The following is a 9,794-nucleotide window of genomic DNA, read 5'->3' on the forward strand; positions in this document are numbered from 1 at the left end:
ATTTTTGGCTGTGTTGGGTCTTCATTGCAGTGGCTTCTCTTGTTGCGGAGCTCGGGCTCTAGGCACACGAGCTGCAGTGGTTGTGGCACGAAGGCTCAGTAGTTGTGGCTCGCAGGCTCTAGAGCGCAGGCTCAGTAGTTGTGGCGCACGGGCTTAGTTGCCCCGCGGCATGTGGGATCTTCCCGGACCAGGGCTCGAACCCGTGTCCCCTGCATTGGCAGGTGGATTCTTAACCCCTGTGACACCAGGGAAGTCCCACTAATATTTTTTACTAATGTGAAGAATGTAAAATGGCATTTCTTCATGGTGTTAATTTGCATTTCCCTGGTTCCTCATGGGGCTGAGTGTCTTTCCATGTGTTCACTGGCGATCTGGATCTCCTTCTCTGCCTGGGCTACTTTTTCAGATGGGCTGCTTGTCTGTTTATTATTGATTTTTAGAAAATGTTCTATAGTCAGGATATCAGTCCTTCATTAGTTGTATACAGCCAATACCTTCTCCTAGTCTGGATCTTGATTTTCCACTTTTATAGAGGTGTGTTTTCCTGATCAGATTAATCAGTCTTTTCTTTTTTGATTTATGCTTCTGGTTTCTTCTCTAAAGAAAAAAAAAAGTCCTTTCCCCACTTCAAGATCATAAAGATATTCTCCTATATTTCCCTCTAGCTTTTTAAGGTTTTGGTTTTTTTTTTACAAACTTTGTGCCTTTCATACACCTAGAATTTACTTTTGTGCATGGTGTGAGGTAGGAAACTAATTTTATTTTTTCCAAATCGACAATCAATTGTTCTGAAACCTTTTCTTGAAAGTGCCACATCCTTTTCCCAAAGGGGGTAATGCCACTTTTGACATATATTCTAAATTCTCTACTGATTCTATCAGGTTATTCTTCCTTTCCTGTGCCTTAGTGCACGATCTTAATTATTATATCTTTACAGTAAGTTGTAGGAGCTGGAAAGTCAGCCTCTACCTGTCAGGCGAACAGAGTGGGAGCTACTGCATTTGAGCTATTGCTCTTGAACTCTACCCAAGAGGGTACACACTGCAGGGAGGAAAACCCAGAAAGTGGCTATGGGGGATGCCGTCAGGGCCGGAGCTGAGTGGTGAGGTTGGAATCCTGAAACTGGAGATCAGTATCCCGCAGCAGGGAAGTGTGCTCTGTGGAGACCTGCAGCTTCTTCAGAGAGCTCACACATGTGTCCCACGAGACATCCAGGCCTTGGACGCCTGCCTACACAAGGCCTCTGTCATCACTCAGCAACCCGGAGAGGATTCCAACGGATCCCAGTGAAGCAAAAAGACATTTGCTCTGAAAAGGAAGAAAAGGAAGAAAACAATTCCACTTCTAATAGCATCAAGAAGAATAAAATACTTAGGAATAGATCTAACAAAAGAAGGAGAAAATTTGTACAATGAACGTTGTTGAAAGAAATTAAGAAAGACCTAAATAAATGGAAGGACATCACGTGTTCACGGACCAAAATACTTTTAAGAGACTTTCCGAACTGATCCACAGATTTAATGCCTTGTGGGTGAGGGCCAAGGCCAGGGCTCGCCTGAAGAATGCCCCGCCGGCAGCCCGGCGGGACAGCTCCCAGAAGGCAGAGTCTGGGTTGGAGAAACCAGTGAGAACTGGAGAATACCGGGCAGCAACCAGGGACGGGCAGTGGGACGGTCACTGCTGGGGGAGGGTCAGAGGGCTGGTGCTAAGGGGATGGCCCTGCCCTCGAGCTGGGAGGAGACATGCTCTCACTGCACAGTCCTCTGTATTGTGTGGGTTCTAAAACTCTGTGTGTTGGGGACTTCCCTCGGGGTCCAGTGGTTAAGATTCCACGCTCCCAATGCAGGGGGCCCGGTTTCGATCCCTGGTTGGGGAATTAAGGTCCTGCATGCCGAGGGGTGCGGCCAATAAATAAATAAAATGGGTGATTTTAAAAAAAGCGCTTTGGAAAACTTAAAAAAACTCTCTGTGTTAATTTCCTTTCCAAAAACCCTTTAAAAAAACAGACCAAGGAAGGAATTCCCTGGCAGTCCAGTGGTTAGGACTTGGCACTCTCACTGCAGGGGATCGGGTTCAGTCCCTGGTCAGGGAACTAAGACTCCACAAGCCGTGCTGTGTGGCCAAAAGAGAAAAAAAAAATAGACCAATGATTGGATTTTTTTCAATGTGGTATATCTATACTATGAAATATTATTCAGCCTTAAAATGGGAGGGAAACCCTGACACAGGCTACAACCTGGATGAACTTTGAGGACATTATGCTCAGTGGAATAAACCAGTCACAAAATGGCAAATACTGTGTGATTCCACCTGTGTGAGGCACCTAGAATAGTCACATTCATAGAGACAGAAAGTATAAGGGTGGGTGCTGTGGCTGACGGAGGGGTACAGGGAGTTAGTGTTTAATGGGGACAGAGTTTCAGCTGGAGAAGTCAGGAAGTTCTGGAGACGGACCATCACAGCACCACAGTGTGAACATACTCAATGCCACTGAACTGTACATTCAATAGTGGTTAAAACGGGGCTTCCCTGGTGGCGCAGTGGTTGAGAGTCCGCCTGCTGATGCAGGGGACGCGGGTTCGCGCCCCGGTCCGGGAGGTTACCGTATGCCGCGGAGCGGCTGGGCCCGTGAGTCATGGTCGCTGAGCCTGCGTGTCCGGAGCCTGTGCTCCGCTGCGGGAGAGGCCACAGCGGTGAGAGGCCCTAGTACCGCCAAAAAAAAAAAATAGTGGTTAAAATGGTAAATTTCATGTTACGTATATTTTGCCACAAAAGGAAAACATGGGCTAATGAAAGCTGGACAAGACACCTGTTTTGTCATTCAGTCTGAGTGACTAACAGAGCAATGATGCTGTTGACTGAGACAGGAAGTTGGGGGGGCAGCAGTTTTGTGGGGAAGATGCGGTCAGCTCTGAGCGTCCCTTAGGATGTGCCCGCTGTGTGTGCGTGTGGGCAGGGCTTTGCACCCGCTGTCACCCACCCTCACAAGGCGGGTGTTCGTGTTAGTTTCTAACAGGCCTGGGGCCAGGAGGTGACCTCAGGCCCGCCCCTCCCCCGTGCTGTGCTGGGGCTAGGGTACCAGCCAGCCACCTCTGGGGAGGTGGCAGACAGACAGGGGAGTGGTGTGGAGCTTGGAGGATGCAAGTCAGAGGGTCCAAATTTCCTGAGCTGAGAGCCTGGGAAGGCCACGGGCATGGCTGGGCCCCCAGGAGGGGTGGGAAGAAGAGGAGAAGGACAGAGGCAGCTCTGGAGGAAGACCTGTGTTACAACACTCCCCCTGCACGGGAGCTGCCGGCATGGCTTCCCCCATGTCCCCAGGTTGAGATCTGGGCCTTACTTAGCACCTACCCAAGCTGCCTCGGGGCCTCCACCAGCTGCAGGAGAGGAGCCGGCTCAAAGTGACCTTATTCTAAATCAGGCCGGCTCCACTGCTGGCAGTTGGATCCCTGTCAACACTCGGGCCTGCACTTAGCCGTGAAGAGCCAGCCTGGAGGAGAGGTACAGGCTGCACCGCTCTGCAGAGAGCTGGCCATCCCGGCGGAAGCAAAGACGCCAGCAGGCTGAGCCAGCTCGGGAAGACGGACAAGAGGGTGAGGCCTCCTGGTGGACTGGGTTTGTTGGGCTGGGGGCTGGGAGGGCGCTATGCAATTCCCAAGTCACGTAAAAAACTATACGCGTTTCAAGGAGGAGGCCACTTCCCAGCTCTAAATAATAGAAGCATCCAGAAGGGAGGAATCAGAAGCTTCTGCCAATTGATCTGGAGGCTGGGAAAAGGTCCCACAGTTATTAATAACCCCTGTGTTCTGGGAACTGATTTCATGCACCAGACAAAGGGACTAAAAAATTGCTCTTGAAGGCAAAGTGGTTTCAGCCAAAGCTCCACTTTCTGTTCTCCCAAGAAATGAGCATTTTTCTCCCCAGGAACGCTGAGAGCTGAGTGACCTCTTGATAAGTCTGGGTGAGCTGTGAGCTGTGCCGTTGATTGGCATTGGTATACGTCTATAACCTCTGTCTTCCTAGTGTCTCTCTGGGGGCGACCCCCATCTCAGCCTGCTCAGGGTGGGATTGGGGCGAAACAGGTGCTTGGGTGGCTTCTGGGAACCAGAGCTGAGCGTGTACCCACTCAGGGCTGGAACCCTAGAAGATAGAAACTATGTCAATTCATCCTTGCAAAGTTAGTGCCTTGAACTTCACCTTGTTCGACAGGGATGGTGCAGGGATGTTCACTCCAGGGCTGTCCTTGGGCATGTCTGGGCCCACTCAGCAAGGGGTTACAAACGAATAGATGAGAGACCTGAGGAAACACTGTTAGAAGTGATGGTCAGCTCCCTTCACTCACTCACTAACCTGTGAGCAACTTTTTTTGGCCACACCACACAGCTTGTGGGATCTTAGCTCCCCAACCAGGGGCCCCGGCAGTGGACCACCAGGGAATTCCCCAAACCAAGAGCAACTTGACGGGAGGTCTGTGCTCCCAGACAAGACACAGTGCCCGTCAAGTTCAGCCACTTTGCGAGTGAATATTGAATGAATCGAGTGCTGTTGGAATGATTTCTAAAGACAGCTAAGCACTACTTATAACTCCCTTCCTGTGAGGATTTACTTCATCATCTCAGCCAAGGACAGAAGAACTATGCCTTTACCTTGCCCCTGCCCTTCTACCGCTGGGGTCCCCAGTCTCCAAAGCAGGGTCAGGAGCAGGTATCCGCAGGAGAGTCACTTCCTTCTGGCCCTGCCACTCCCCGTTCAACGCCGGTCAGGTCCATGTTTCCTCTGTGAAATCAGTGTGCCCCGTACATTCAAAGGTAAATTCTTCTTTACGATTCCTTTCCCGCGGCCCCTCTGTCTGCTGATGAGAAAGTAGACAGTAGGTTTTCTAATTCTCTCAGAGCCTCCCACCTAGGCTCCTGCAAAAGCTACCCAGTGGGTCTTTTGTCCCTTCCAACTCATTTTCCTTCCTGCAGGAAGAGCGATTTTATTAAAACACAATCTGAAACGGGTAAAATTAAAAAGACTGATGTCAGAGAAAGACAAATATCATATGATATCACTTATATGTGGAATCTAAAATATGATACAAATGAACTTATCCACAAAACAGAAACAGACTCACAGACATAGAGAACAAACTTACGGTTACCCAAGGGGATAGCGAGGGTGGGGGAGATAAATTAGGAGTCTGAGATTAACATACACACACGACTATATATAAAACAGATATCCAACAAGGACCTACTGTAGAGCACAGGGAACTATATTCAACGTCTTGTAATAACTTACAATGGAAAAGAACCTGAAGAAGAATATACATTCAGTATAACTGAATCACTTTTCTGTGCACTTGAAACTAACAAAACATTATAAATCAACTCTACTCCAATAAAATTTTTTTAAAAATTTCACAACAGACCAAGAGTTGACCTGGACGTGGAGGAACTGGAAAGCTCACACACTGTAGGTGGGACACAAAATGACCACTTTGGAAAGCAGTTGGGCCGTTTCTTACAAAGTTAAACATACACTTACCGTGTGACCTGGCGATCCCTCTCCTGGGTATTTACTGGAGACAAATGAAAACACATTCATACAAAAACCCACATTATTTTTTTTAATAGACTATTTATCTATAATAGGCAAACACTGGGAACAACCCACACGTCCATCCACTGGTGAACCACCGCGGTCATCCACACAATGGAATACGAATTAGCAACTAAAAGGAATGAACTACTGATCTGTACATCAAAATGATGAATCGCAAAAGTATTATACAAATGAAAGAACTTAGACATGGGACACCACATACTGTATGATTTCATTTATATGAAATTGTAGAAAAGGCAAAACTGTTCTTTCAGAAAACTGATTAGTGGTTGCCCAGGGCTGGGAATGGGGGAGGGGATGGACTGCAAAGGGCACAAAATAACTTTTTCGGGTGATGGTTGTTTTAGAACTGTATATATTTGTCAAAATTCATTGACTTTCTTACTTAAAACTGGTAAAATTTGTTGTCTATAAATTGTACCTGAACAAAGCTGATTTTTAAAATAAAGGCATAAAACTACTGTATATAAAACAGATAACAAGGTCCTACTGAATAGCATGGGGAACTATATTCAATATCCTGTGATAAATCATAATGGAAAAGAACATATACAAAAAGAATATATACATATATATATACACATATATATATGTATAACTGAATCACTTTGCTGTGCACCTGAAACTAACACAACATTGTAAGTCAACTATCCATCAATTTAAAAAATAATAATAAAAAATGAAGGCATATAATAATGAAAAACAAAAACCCCATAGTCTACAAAAAAATTGAAGAAGTGATAGAGGATTGCACAATGTGGAGACTTGACACAAGATCTGTTAGGAGGCAAGCAAGTTCCATCCGGTGAGGGGTGGTGTTTGGCCTGGTGTGGGAAACGGAGCCTCGTGTAGTACTCTTCTAAGGCCGTGGTTCTCAGGGCGTCAGGATAGCCTGGAGAACTTGGCAAAAACACAAAGTCCCAGGCCCTCCCCTACTGTAATGAGCTTGGGCCCCTGTGCTGCTTACGAGGCTCTAGCCTTATCGGACTTCACTTGTTTCATCAAGGTCATCCTGCTTGGCCCCTCAGCGCTTGGGTCACGTTCTTTCCTGGAATGCTTGAGCAACTTTCTGATTCCCGAGATTGGGTTAAGTCCACCTGCTATGCCCATGGCTTACTGTACTTGCCTTTCATCAGGTATACCACTTATTAAAAAATTTATTTTATTGAGGTATAGTCGATTTACAATGTTGTGTTAGTTTCTGCTGTACAGAAGTCATTTGGTTATACGTAAATATACATTATTTTTCATTATATTTTCATCCTGTTTATCACAGGATATATATATATTTTTTTATAGTAATCTTTTATTTATTTATTTTTATATTTATTTTTGGCTGTGTTGGGTCTTCGTTGCGGCGAGAGGAGGCCACTCTTCGTTGCAGTGCGCAGGCTTCTCATTGCGGTGGCTTCTCTTTTGTGGAGCACGGGCTGTAGGTGCGTGGGCTTCAGAGTTGTGGCACGTGGGCTCAGTAATTGTGGCTCACAGGCTCTAGAGCGCAGGCTCAGTAGTTGTGGTGCACGGGCTTAGTTGCTCCGCGGCATGTGAGATCTTCCCGGACCAGGGCTCGAACCCATGTCCCATGCATTGGCAAGTGGATTCTTAACCACTGCGCCACCAGGGAAGTCCTATCACAGAATATTGAATATAGTTTCTTGTGCTCTACAGTAGGACCTTGTTGTTTACCCATTCTATATAATAGTTTGCATCTGCTAATCCCAAACTCCCAATCAAACCGTCCCCCGCCCCCCTCCCCCTTGGCAACCACAAGTCTACATATACCATTTTTATAATTGCCTGTTTGGTATCTGTCTTCTCCACTGGACAGTAAGCTCTGTGATGGCTGGAACCGGGTCACCGATGCCGGGAACCATGCCTGACACACTGGAAATACATCTGCTCTCTGATCAGGGTCCTGAAGGGATGTCCAGGGGGCCCAGTAGGTGGAGCTGAGTCAGCCCTCTCCTTTCAAAACCACATATAGACACATATAGACTAGTCTTCTCAGCAACAACACAGGTGGATAATGGGTTTTCCTAGTAAACTAAGTTTTGAAACAAATCCAGGTGTGGGGCTTGTCCTCCAAAGCATAGGCTTCTCTCCGTGTGTGTGTGTGTGTGTGTGTGTTTTTAATTTAATTATAGTTGATTTACAATGTTGCGTTAATTAGAACAATGTTGTGCTAATCCCAAACTCCCATGTACGCTTAAAATTTTTTTAATAAAATTTTATTTTATGTAAATTGTATCTCAATAGAGCTGAGTTTTGAAAATGACGGAAAGACAGGAAGTGCTTTTTTAAAAAAAAAAAATTATTTATTTAGGCTGCGCCGGGTCTTAGTTGCAGCACGTGGGATCTTCCTTGCGGCATGCGGACTTCTTAGCTGCGGTGTGCCTGCGGGATCTAGTTCCCTGACCAGGGATCGAACCCGGGCCCCCTGCATTGGGAGCGCGGAGTCTTATCCACTGGACCACCAGAGAAGTCCCAGGAAGTGCTTTTGGAATACCAAGAAAGGGAAAATCAATTTACAGTTTTGATCCCTACTTAAATTTTTTAAAAAAATTTATTTATTTATTTATTTACTTATCTTTGGCTGTGTTGGGTCTTCATTTCTGTGTGAGGGCTTTCTCTAGCTGCGGCGAGCGGGGGCCACTCTTCATCGCGGTGCGCGGGCCTCTCACTGTCGCGGCCTCTCTTGTTGCGGAGCACAAGCTCCAGACGCGCAGGCTCAGTAGTTGTGGCTCATGGGCCTAGTTGCTCCGCGGCATGTGGGATCTTCCCAGACCGGGGCTCGAACCCGTGTCCGCTGCATTGGCAGGCAGATTCTCAACCACTGCGCCACCAGGGAAGCCCTAAATTTAAAATTTTGCCATTCTTTCAATTATAGATCGGAGGTGGCAAAAAGTGCACCGAATGTAGGATTTCGGATCCAACAGACTCGGGGAATGTGCTCCCACCTGCAAAAAAGCTCTGTGGCCTGAGCCATTTGCTTAGTCTGTCTGTGTCTGAGCTGGCTTGCCTGTGTGATTTTGTTTTTCTTTTTAGCCTTTGTTTTCCTTTTCTTTTTTTCCTGTGTGATATTTTTGCATCAAAAAAAATAAATGAAACTCATATGCACATGTATATGCTTTATGGATCCTACATGAGTATGTTCAAAGCTTCTCCCAGGACCTGGTATGTATTCTAAGTAACATCAACCTCCCTGGCAATACGTGCCATAAAGAAAGTGACATGAAAGTCTGTTGTATATTTATTTACTTATTTATTTATAGTAATTGTTATTGGAGTAGAGTTGATTTACAATGTGGTGTTAGTTTCAGGTGTACAGCAAGGTGAATCAGGTATACATATACATGTGTCCACTCTTGTTTAAATTTTCCCCATGTAGGCCATTACAGAGTCCTGAGCAGAGTCCCCTGTGCTGTACAGCAGGTCCTTGTTAGTTGTCTATTTATAGTGGTGTGTATGTGTCCGTCCCCGTCTGCCCGTTTGTCCCCCAACCCCTTCGGTAACCACAGGTTTCTGCCTTGTTTCTGAGGAACACGCGGGAAGCTACACAATGTACTGAAAAGCAGAACGTATTTTCAATTTTTTCTGAACACACAGCTTTTGGAAGGAAAAACAAAGACCTTAGCCCCAGGCCCGCGTTGCGCTCAATGCGTGCGAGGTCCTTACAGCGGCAGAGAAAAAAGTTCCAGGTCCTTGACCCCCAAAGCTCCTGGAGGGACAATGAACCGTCCCCCCGCCCTCTGCACAGGTGACCTTTACAGCCTCCACAAAGGGTCAGTGTCCCTGCTGGTGAGCGCGTGGGAAAGTCTTCACTGACACATACCTGCTCGGTGATTTGTTGGCCATTTTTTCCATGCAGCAGGCAGCTGTGGGTAATGTTTAACCAGAAAAAGAGGGGTGAAATTATTCAAGACATGTTTACAATGCAAACGGGAGGCGGGGGAGACTCCCCCATTGGCCACACTGGGGGGTGGCAAGAGTCTGTGTGGGCTTGCTCGCATTTTCCTAGCAAAAGCAGGTGTCAGGCACACACACCCCGCCCCCCTGCAGGCTTCCTAGAGCTGTTGCCCTCAGTTTGCTGAGACTTTTGGAAGCCCCGTTTAAAGGCAGCAACACCTGCTCACAGGAGGACCGCAGGAGCAGCAGAGGGAGATTTCTATCTCCCGAGCTCCCTGGGGTGG

This window comes from Tursiops truncatus, chromosome 7 (assembly GCF_011762595.2).
Source record: "Tursiops truncatus isolate mTurTru1 chromosome 7, mTurTru1.mat.Y, whole genome shotgun sequence".
Lineage (NCBI taxonomy): Eukaryota > Metazoa > Chordata > Mammalia > Artiodactyla > Delphinidae > Tursiops > Tursiops truncatus.